A 12,140-nucleotide genomic window follows, 5' to 3' on the forward strand; every position below is an offset into this window, starting at 1 on the left:
AAAACACTCATAATTTTTAATCTTGACTTTGGTAGTTGGTTCCCACTCATCATGTAATTTTCTAGGAATCGACACTTCTAATTCCAATTTTTCTTCTAAAGCTTTCATCATAGCATCATCAATGTTCTTAGTAAAAGCTTTATTTTGTTCATAAGCATGGGGTGAATTTATCATGGATTGCAACAAAGAAATACAATCAATCAAAGAGAAACTACCATAATTAAACTCTTTGTAATCCAAAAGAGTGGGCACATCACTAGTTAAAGTTTTGACCTCTTCAAACCCACTTTTATCAAATTACTCAACAAGATTTTCACCCTCCGAATTATCGGGACGCCTTCTAGCTAAAGTTGACTCTTCTCCAGTCCCTTTATCATCAATATTAATTTTACTAAACAAGGATTTAATAGAAGAAACACCAATCATTTTAAGATCGTCATCACTTTTATGAAAGCAATGACTACAAAACACTTTTTCTAAAAATTCTCTTCTTACTTTCATCGATAGAAACATAATGAGCTTTAATTGATTCCTCTACCTTAGGCACAAAAACTTTCATCTTGAGATTTTCCACATCACGAGAAATTCTATCAACACTTCTAGACAAATCATCAATCTTATTCAACTTTTCTTCCATTGTAGCATTGAAAACTATTTGATAATTGATAAATTCTTTAATATTATTCTCTAGATCAGAGGTGTTCCTATTATTATTATAAGATGGATTACCATAGGAATTACCATAATTATTAGAGGAATTAGTAGGAAACGGCCTAGGATTAAAATTACCTCTATAAGCATTGTTATTGAAATTGTTTCGCGAGATAAAATTCACATCTACGACATCACTATTTTGATCAATAAAAGTAGAGAAAGGCACATCGTTACAATCAATAGGAGCACTTTAATTAGCAACAAATTTCATAAGAGCATCAACTTTTTCACTGAAAGAAGAAATTTCTTCAACCGAATTAACTTTTTTTACTAGTTGGAGCTCTTTCGGTATGCCATTGTGAATAATTTGCCATGATGTTATCTAGTAGTTTGGTGGCTTCGCCCAACGTAATTTCCATAAAAGTACCACCCAGGCGGAATCTAAAAGATTATGAGAAACAAAATTCAATCCCGCATAAATTTTTTGTATGATCAGCCAAATATTTAACCCATGAGTTGGATAATTCCTTAGCATCATTTTCATCCTTTCCCAAGATTGTGCAACATGATCAAGTTCAATTTTCTTGAAATTCATGATCTGGGTTCTAAGGGAAATAATTTTTGCGAGCGGAAAATACTTAGTAATAAAAGCATCCTTGCACTTATCCCAAGAATCGATACTATTATGAGGCAAACAAGAAAAGCAAATATTTGCACGATCTTGCAAAGAAAATGGAAATAATTTCATCTTCACAACATCATTGTCCACATATTTTTTATTTTGCATATCGCATAATTCCACGAATGTGTTAAGATGGGACGTGCCATCCTCATTAGGAGTACCAGAAAATTGATCTTTCATAACAAGATTCAGCAAAGCAGTACTAATATCACAAGACCCCGCACTAGTGGCGAGAGGAGCAATCAAAGGGCCAATGAAATCATTATTGTTGATATTCGGGAAATCACACAATTTGGTGTTCTCTTTATTCATTGTGACTACGCAACAAGATTTGCACTAAAAAACAGATCTGACGAGAAAACGGAGAACGGAAAAGAGGGCGAATAAAATGGCAAATTTTTGTGAAATGGGGGAGAGGAAAATTAGAGGCAAATAGAAAATAATGTAAATTACGAGGAGATGAGATTTGTGATTAGGAACCTGGTAGATGTTGATGATGTCTCCCCGGCAACGGCGCCAGAAATTCCTTTTGATGTCTACTAGAACTACGTCGGTATTTCCCCAAAGGGGAAGCGATGATGCAGCACGGCAATGGTAGGTATTTCCCTCTGTGATGAGATCAAGGTTATCAAACCAGTAGGAGAACCAAGCAACACTACGTAAACAACACCTACACACAAATAACAACTACTCGCAACCCAACGTGTTAAAGGGGTTGTCAATCCCTTTCGGGTAACGGCGCCAGAAATTGGCAAAAGGACGTGAGAAAGTCTAATAAATTGATAGATCTAACGCCAAATAAAATAAAGTGTAGCAAGGTACTTTTTTATTTTGGTTTAATAGATCTGAAAATAAAAGGAAATAAAAATAGATCGCGAAGGCAAATATAATAAAGAAGAGACTCGGGGGCCATAGATTTCACTAGTGGCTTCTCTCGAGAAAAATAGCAAACAGTGGGTAAACGAATTACCTTGATAAAACTTCAAATACTTATGACGATATCCAGGCAATGATCATTATATAGGCATCACGTCCAAGATTACTAGACCGACTCCTAGCATGCATCTAGTGTGTTAAGTTCATGGAGAAATGGTGTAATGCAATAAGAACGATGACATGATGTAGACAAGATCTATTTATGTAGAAATAGACCCCATATTGTTGTCCTTAATAGCAACGATACATACGTGTCGGTTCCCCTTCTGTCACTGAGATCAAGCACCGTAAGATCAAATCCATCACAAAGCACCTCTTCCCATTGCAAGATAAATAGATCAAGTTGGCCAAACAAAACCCAAATATCGGAGAAGAAATATGAGGCTATAAGCAATCATGCATATAAGAGATCAAAGAAGACTGAAATAACTTTCATGGATAAAAACATAGATTTGATCATAAACTCAAAGTTCATCGGATCCCAACAAACACACCGCAAAAAGAGTTACATCATATGGATCTCCAAGACAAAATTGTATTGAGAATCAAAAGAGAGAGAGGACGCCATCCGGCTACAAACTACGGACTCGTAGGTCTACAAAAGAGTACTCACGCATCATCGGAGAGCCACCAATGGACATGATGAACCCCTCCGTGATGGTGTCTAGATTGGATCTGGTGGTTCTAGAACTTGCGGATGCAGAAATTGATTTTCGTCGACTCCCCTAGGGTTTCTGGAATATTGGGGTATTTGTAGAGCAAAGAGGCGGTTCGGGAGGCACCCAAGGTGGGCACAACCCACGTGGGCGCGCATGGGCCTCCAGGTGCGCCTTGGTGGGTTGTGCTCCCCTCGAAGCACCCCAAGTGCTTCTCCGGCCCACTGGATGTCTTCTGGTCCAAAAAAATCCACAAAAAGTTTCGCTGCGTTTGGACTCCATTTGGTATTGATTTCCTGCGATGTAAAAAAATGCAGAAGACAACAACTGGCACTTGGCACTATGTCAATAGGTTAGTACCAAAAAATGATATAAAATGACTATAAAATGATTGTAGAACATCCAAGACTGATAATATGACAACATGGAACAATCAAAAACTTATAGATACGTTGGAGACGTATCAGTGACATGTGTCACTGAGATGCGAATAGTTAGGGTTTATCCGTACAAACTTTTGGACCCCTCAGATTTCACTGCGGTTATAAATAGCCTTGATGCTGTCAACGCTATTTCACTTCGCCTCCCAGTCCTGTCGCTCTTAGTACTCAAACCCTAGCACCACCGCTAGATCTCATCACCGCCGGAGAAAAAGAGCTTCACTGCCTCGACTTCTTCGTCGACATACTCACGCCGGACATGGATTTCTTCACCTCTGCCGCGGCCGTAGACGTGTTTCGACGCCGAGTTAGGGCACGAAAGATCTGAGCTGACGATTCCCATCGCCTTGTCGTCCAGTTCATCGACTTCATCTCTGGGTACTTGATACGTGTCCAACGTATCTATAACTTTTTTATTGTTCCATTGTGACGCCCGGATAATTAAGCTACAGTAACCCTCTACTAATGATGCCACATCACCACTATTATTGTTACTAAAATCACTCTGGTTCAAATCCCGTTCGAATTCAAAATTCGAATTCAAGTCAAACGTTAAAGGTTTTCAAATATTAAAACTAAAATGTTCGGTTGGCGCCAAATAATGCATAGGTAATTATTGTCGAGAAACCACTCTTTTATAAAATGTTTAAGTAAACTAAAATGAGTAAAACAGTAGCTAAAGCAATTAAATAAATGCCTTTTGAATTTTATAAAATATGAAACTATTTTGTTCAGGGGTAAAACTTTTTAAGACAGTAGTTGGAATTGTGACTCCATTTTAGGTGTGGGTTTTATTTTTGTAAAACTATAAAGTATTAAAGAAATAAAAGCAAACAGAAAAGACAAAAGGGAAAATGAAACAGTAATAAAAAGAAAACCTCCCAGGCTAGTTGGGCCTCGGCCCAGCCAGTGGCCTGCCAGGCCGGCCCACTCCCTCCCCTGCCCTATAACCCCCTGGGGGCACCGAACCCTAGCACCCCCACACCCCACTTCCCCCCCTGCACGGTTCCCTCTACCTCCCCTGATCCCCTTCTGGATCGGGAGCGCCCCAGCGCTCACCGCCTCGATCCCGCCGCCGCCCGGAGACCCCGACGCCGACCACCGCTGCCTGAGGTCTCCGCCGACGCCGCCATCGCCCCGCCTGCCTCGGCTTCCGTCCCGTGCCGAGGCTGCCGTTCCTGCGCCGCGCCATCGACCCCGTCGCCTCGCCGCACTTGTCGCCGGCGACCCGGACGCCGCCCCTTCGTCCTCCTCCTCCCCGAGCCCACTGCCCCGTCCCTCCCCTAGTGAGGCCCCATCTTCTCCTCTTCCCTGCACCACGCTGGTCGCGGTCGTCGCGGACACTCCGCTCCCGTGCGCTCGCCCGCAACCCCCTCGTGCACGCTCACCACGGACGGGCCGCGCCCTAGCCGCGCGTCCCTCCATCTGGCCGCGCCCGTCGCCCCGCGCCGACGCGCCTCGCCTGCGGCCACACCCTCCCGCTGCTGCCTCCGGACGCCTCCGTCGCCCCGTCCGCCTTCGCCCCTGGCCCCCTTGCGGTTCCCGCAGTGGCTGCCGCCGCTCGTCGTCCCACCTCCGCCCCCTGGTCGCGCTCCGGCGAACACTCGCCGCGCCCTGGGTCTGCCTTCGGGCACCTACGCCTGAGCGCCTCTGCCCGGCTCCGCCCGATTAGCCACACCTGCTACGGCCCCTCTAGGCCACTAACAGGGGGGCCCCGCCCCCTAAAATGTTTAAAAAAAGGAATTAAAAAAGGAATTAAAAAATAAAAATATTAATTAATTATCTAAATTAATTAACTAAAAATTGAGTTTAATTAACCTAATCAATTAACTAAACTAATTAAACCTGCTTAGTTAGTCTTAGACAATGACAGTGGGACCCACATGTCAGTTTGACTAGGTCAACTGACTAGTTGACTGCTGACATCACCCTGACATCATGCTGATGTCATAATTGCATTTTCTAATTAAATTAATTCTGTTAATTCTAAAAATGAATTAAACATTTTAAAATTAATATAAAATAATCCGTAGCTCGGATGAAAAAACTTTCTACATGAAAGTTGCTCAGAACGACGAGACGAATCCGGATACGCGACCCGTTCGTCCGCCACACATCCCTAGCATAGCAAACATGCAACTTTCCCCCTAAGATTCACCTGTCCGAAAACGCGAAACACCGGGAATACTTTCCCGGATGTTTCCCCCCTTCGCCGGTACCACCTCCTACCGCGTTAGGTCACACCTAGCCCCGCGCATTGACATGTCTTCCATCGTCATGCTTATGTTTGCATTATATTCATTGTTTCTTCCCCCTCTTCTCTCCGGTAGACTACGAGACCGACGTCGCTGCTGGTGCCCCGACCGACTACGCTGTTGACGACCCCTACTTGCCAGAGCAACCAGGCAAGCCCCCCCCCTTGATCACCAGATATCACCTATTCTTCTCTATACTGCTTGAATTAGAGTAGTGTAGCATGTTACTAATTTCGGTTAATCCTATTATGTTGCATAGCCTGTCATTGTTGCTACAGTTGTTACCCTTACCTGCTATCCTACTACTTAGTATAGGATGCTAGTGTTCCATCAGTGGCCCTACACTCTTGTCCGCCTGCCATGCTATACTACTGGGCCGTGATCACTTCGGGAGGTGATCACGGGTATATACTATATACTTTATATACATGACACGTGTGGTGACTAAAGTCGGGTCGGCTCGTTGAGTACCCGCAAGTGATTCTGATGAGGGGGCTGAAAGGACAGGTGGCTCCATCCCGGTAGAGGTGGGCCTGGGTTCCTGACAGCCCCCGACTGTTACTTTATGGCGGAGCGACAGGGCAGGTTGAGACCACCTAGGAGAGAGGTGGGCCTGGCCCTGGTCGGCGTTCGCGGATCCTTAACATGCTTAATGAGATCTTGGTATTTGATCTGTGTCTGGCCATTTGGTCTATACGCACTAACCAACTACGCAGGAACAGTTATGGGCACTCGACGACATGGTATCAGCCGAAGCTCTTCTTGACGTCAGCGACGGAGCGGCGCGCGCCGGATTGGACTGGAACGCCTGCTAGGCTAGGTCTGCTTCCGGCCGCGTACGCAACGTGCAGGTGTGCAATGGGCGATGGGCCCAGACCCCTGCGTGCATAGGATTTAGACCGGCGTGCTGACCTCTCTGTTGAGCCTAGTTAGGGCTGCGACGTGTTGATCTCCCGAGGCCGGGCATGACCCAGGAAAGTGTGTCCGGCCAAATGGGATCGAGCGTGTTGGGTTATGTGGTGCACCCCTGCAGGGAAGTTTATCTATTCGAATAGCCATGTCCCTCGGTAAAAGGACGACCCGGAGTTGTACCTTGACCTTATGACAACTAGAACTGGATACTTGACAAAACACACCCTTCCAAGTACCAGATATAACCCGGTGATTGCTCTCTAACAGGGCGACGAGGAGGGGATCGCCGGGTAGGATTATGCTATGCGATGCTACTTGGTGTTCTTACCATCTACTCTCTTCTACATGCTGTAAGATGGAGGTGGCCAGAAGCGTAGTCTTCGACAGGATTAGCTATCCCCCTCTTCTTCTGGCATTCTGCAGTTCAGTCCACTGATATGGCCCTTTACACATATACCCCTGCATATGTAGTGTAGCTCCTTGCTTGCGAGTACTTTGGATGAGTACTCACGGTTGCTTTTCTCCCTCTTTTCCCCTTTCTATACCTGCTTGTCGCAACCAGATGCTGGAGTCCAGGAGCTAGAGATCCCGAGGATGATTCTACATGGAGTTTGGCTTCGAGGAGTAGTTAGGAGGTCCCAGGCAGGAGGCCTTGCCTTTTCGATCGTTGCTACTTTTGTGCTAGCCTTCTTAAGGCAAACTTGTTTAACTTATGTCTGTACTCAGATATTGTTGCTTCCGCTGACTCGTCTATGATCGAGCACTTGTATTCGATCCCTCGAGGCCCCTGGCTTGTATTATGATGCTTGTATGACTTATTTATGTTTTAGAGTTGTGTTGTGATATCGTCCCGTGAGTCCCTGATCTTGATCGTACACGTTTGCGTGCATGATTAGTGTACGATTTAATCGGGGGCGTAACAAGTTGGTATCAGAGCCAACTGCCTGTAGGAATCCCCCTTTGCAACTCCTTGGCCGAAGTCAAGTCTAGTCATTGAAAAACTTTTACTAACATGGCTGTGCGGCTTACGGGCCCATGTCGCCATTGGGTGGTACTAGGATCTTTTAATCCTCGACCTTTACTCTGGGACTCTGATATCTCTCCTATTCGGGTTAAATGAATTTTGCTAATTCTAACATTAGGATCTCGTTATCACTTTCACCCGGAGGGCCCCTTATTACAGATGATCGTCTGCTGCACGAGAAGGATCCGAAGATACTCTCCGATGTTCTCTTGAGAATTTATGGTGTCGATTTTGCAATTCCCTTCCATCGATAAACCCCTATGGATAACCACGTATACTCGCCATTCATACAGTCCTTCCCAGTTGTTCTTGTTATTACAAGATACCCCGAAATTCTCTTTGTTGCTCCAAGAATCCTTCGAGCTTACTGCCTTGCTGTTCTTTGCCACATGAATACTACTATGGATAATTTATAGCACTCACCGGATATTTGCTCATCCCCAGTTGATTCATGTATTTCACAAAATTCTTCAAAATACTATTTGAACTTCCGAAATCCTGAGTAGCCTATTGCTCTTGAAATTCTTACTTGCTTGCATTATGGTTAATCCCATAAGTCTATAATCTTATTGGCATCTCTTGTCATTATCATTTTGAGTCCGTTGATTCAGTTTGTTGCGAATGCTCGCAAACCTCAATCAGATCCTAGAATTCATCCTTCCGGCTCAGACGTCATTTTAAACGTGAGTTGGATCTCGACCAATCGAATTGCCATCGATTGTACCCCTAAGGCTATTCAACTTATCCATCCTTAATCAGAGCATTTGCTTCTGATCCCTTGATTTGGAAATCATAATTCCTTTGCATTTGAGCTTCGATTTAGTCAGTTGTTTCTACAATCTGATCCCCTTGCATTCTTTCTTCCTCTAGTTGAGTACCAATGCTCACATATGATCCCTTGTGGACAACCAAATCCTTTGATAGATTCTACATGGAGTTCGGCTTCGAGGAGTAGTTAGGAGGTCCCAGGCAGGAGGCCTTGCCTTTTCGATCGTTGCTACTTTTGTGCTAGCCTTCATAAGGCAAACTTTTTTAACTTATGTCTGTACTCAGATATTGTTGCTTCCGCTGACTCGTCTATGATCGAGCACTTGTATTCGATCCCTCGAGGCCCCTGGCTTGTATTATGATGCTTGTATGACTTATTTATGTTTTAGAGTTGTGTTGTGATATCTTCCCGTGAGTCCCTGATCTTGATCGTACACGTTTGCGTGCATGATTAGTGTACGATTAAATCGGGGGCGTAACATCCATGTTGTTATATTATCATTCTTAGATGTTTTACATTCATTTTATAGCAACTTTATATCATTTTTTGGGACTAACATATTTGTCGGCGTTCTGGGAACGGGGGTCCCTAGACTTGCCTGCCTGCGGCCCACGGCGTGGCTCGGCGAGCGGGCCCGTACGGCCCATCTTCACCGACAAGCACTCAAGACCCTCGCGAGGCGGACGACGCAAGACCCCCTCGGGAGCGGAGATATCAAGGCAAGGCGAACCTCTTGAGATTCTCATGACGTGAGCCATGATGACCAAGGCCAGGCGGGTGCCAGCGCGCACAATGTCCTTGTTTCCTCTTTGGTGCTAAGGAGGCAAGCGCAGGCGAGGAGTTCCAAGGCATCAGGCAAAGGTTTCCATGTCGGTGCAACGAGACCAAGACGAGCAGGACGGCAGGACGAAGGTCACCATGGAGCCCAAGACGGCGTCACCACCAGAGCCTTTAGCAGGCGAAGACCACTTTTGTCAGGATAAGCTGTACTAGTTGTCCCCTTTCAAATTGGCCGTTGTTGGCTCCCTTCCCGCTCAATATTTTGGAAGAGGACCAGGGCCCCTATAAATAGGACTAGTCACCACAGTAGGAGGGGGATCGAATCCTCACCCACACACCAGCTCACCTAGCGCAAGAACACCTCTCCTCAGGAAGCTGTTCTTCCCCTTGTATTGTTCATCCTCAGCCCAAGAGGCAATCCACCACCACCACACTGGAGTAGGGTATTACACCACAATGGTGGTCTAAACCAGTATAAACCTTGTGTCTTGTGTGTTGAGGGTTCGTCGTGCCTAGCCTAGAGATCACGAAGCGTGTTAGGGCGTGATCGATGAGGGAGAGATCTTCGCGCGCACCTGAGTGTTCGAACCTTAAGGGTTTAGCCGGAACCCGAAATCCGACAATATTGACATAGTGCCAAGTTCCAGTTGCTATTTTTTTGCTTGTTTTTACTTCGTAGAATATCCATATCAAATGGACTCCAAACGCATCAAAACTTTTCGGAGATTTTTTTGGACCAGAAGACAACTTGGGAGCCAAGGAAAAACCATAGGGGACACCCGTGGGGCCCATAACCCACCAGGGCGCGCCAGAGGCCCATGGCATGCCCAAGTGGGAGGTGGGTGAGGGAGTCCTAGATTAGGGGGTCCTCGGGATGCCAGCCTATCTCACATGGGCTGGACTGGTGGGCCACACTATATCCGGACCAAATACCGTTTATGCCTTGGTGTGCACCCCAAGTCAATATGGAAGATCCGGTGTTTCCTTCCTGTAGCCGACTATCTATAAACCTTAGTACCCCTGGTGTCTATATAAGCCAGGTGTTTAGTCCGTAGAGGCTAAAAGAACAATCGCCATCCCACTAGTTATGGTTTAGTTGCTCTGATCTCATGGTAGATTGACTCTGTAATCCCCATATACATAAGAAATAAAATCAAGCAGGACATAGGGTTTTACCTTTTAGAGAGTGCCCGAACCTGGGTAAATATCGTGTCCTACGTCCCCTGTTCCTCATCGATCCACGATCCACAGTTCGGGACCCCCTACCCAAGATCTGCCGGTTTTGACACCGACGTTGGTGCTTTTATTGAGAGTTCCTTTGTTGGATCGCCGAAGGATCAATGGCTTGCCTGATCATCAGATACGGTGTTGGCACCGAAGAAATCTTCGTCCCCGGGCAACTTCTTGCATTCGGCAGCCTTATTCTGCACGCTGGCGCGACCGGTCATCTCAACCAGGTCGACAATTTCGCCCGTGAGAATTAGATCAAGTTCGGTAACTTCGAGTACGTCACTGATGCCTGGGGCAATCTAATCTTCACTGGCTTCTCAGCCTTACCTGCAACAACCATGGCCTCCGAAGCATTGACTTGGGGGCTCACCCCGATTTGATCTCCGGATCGGCCCTTACCACGGTACCGGCGTCGAGCTCAGAAGTGTCTCCTATGTCCGAAGACCGTGAATCAACCCTGTCCGGACCCTCCCTCCTTGTTGTGGATCCGGCCTTGAGCCTTAATGAGAATTCGGTGTCTGAAGATGGGGAGTCAACCCCCTCTGGACTCACCCTTCTCACCACAGATTCGGCCTCGAGTCATGATGCAAATACGGTGTCCGAAGACCAAGGTTTCGCCCTGTTCGGACCCATGCCTCGCCCCACCATTGCAATAGACGTCAGCTCCAAAGAGACCACATATGCCGATCCGGCCAGCCTCGCCTTGTTGAACGATGCACTTGACCTGATCTGGATGATGGCTATTGTCGATGGCCCATCCTCGGCTCACACTCAACGGAGCCTCGAGGTAGGCCACAGGTAATTTTATGTCCCACCCACCACCCACTCAATAGCCACACTTGAAGACTTAACCGACATGCTGGACTATGCCTCCGAGGAGGCCGACGATATGGATGACGACAACGAGGCCACAGCCCACACGAACACCGCCCCTCCAATCACCGGACGTTGGACGGACACATGCACCTACAACATCTACATGGTGGACACCCCCAAGGACGACGGTGACGATGCTAATGGGGACGACACCCCCAGAAGGGATCGTAACAAGCCCGGAGAGGAGGCCCCCAAATGCCGAAGACAACACTGACGATCCAAGCGGCAACGTAGCAGGGAAAGTAACACGGGCACCGGAGAAGGTGACACTCCAGACAATGCGGAAGACCTTGGCGACCCCACCCCCAAGCACCTGTCCGATGGCTCAAAGGGGCATGAGGATCATTACAACCCCGAGGACCCCAACGATTCCGAAGACAACAACTACATGCCCCTCTCCGAAGAAGAGGTCAGCCTTGGTGCTGAAGATTTTATTGTCCAAGTAGATCCACTGGAACAGGAGCGCTTCATGCGATAGCTAATAGCCATCACGCGAAGCTTAAAGAAGCAGCAACAAAAGAAAAAAATCGAACAAGATACCCTCAACGACAGTGGGCCAAGGTCCTAGCAGGTGAAGAAGGTTACGTCTATGAACGACAAGCAAAGAGCTAGCCCAAAGGCAAATTGTTGCCGCAATTTGACAAGGAGGCCGTCCAGCCCGCACCACCCAAACAAACTCAGGGCAACCAGCCCGATCGCCCCCCTCGAGGAAGGGATAGAACGGCTGGCGAGGCCGAATACCCACCAGCCCCTCCTTGCCGTAAAGGCAAGGAGGTGGCACAACCAAAATATCAATACGATCCTCTCACGACCTAACCGCTAGAGATGGTCAGTCAAGGTCCATCTATGGATCAAGAATTTATCCTCCCCATAACAGAGATGGATACCAGGCATGGCTCGACGGAAACAACAGAGTCCGGGATCAA

Source organism: Aegilops tauschii, chromosome 7 (genome assembly GCF_002575655.3).
Source record: "Aegilops tauschii subsp. strangulata cultivar AL8/78 chromosome 7, Aet v6.0, whole genome shotgun sequence".
Lineage (NCBI taxonomy): Eukaryota > Viridiplantae > Streptophyta > Magnoliopsida > Poales > Poaceae > Aegilops > Aegilops tauschii.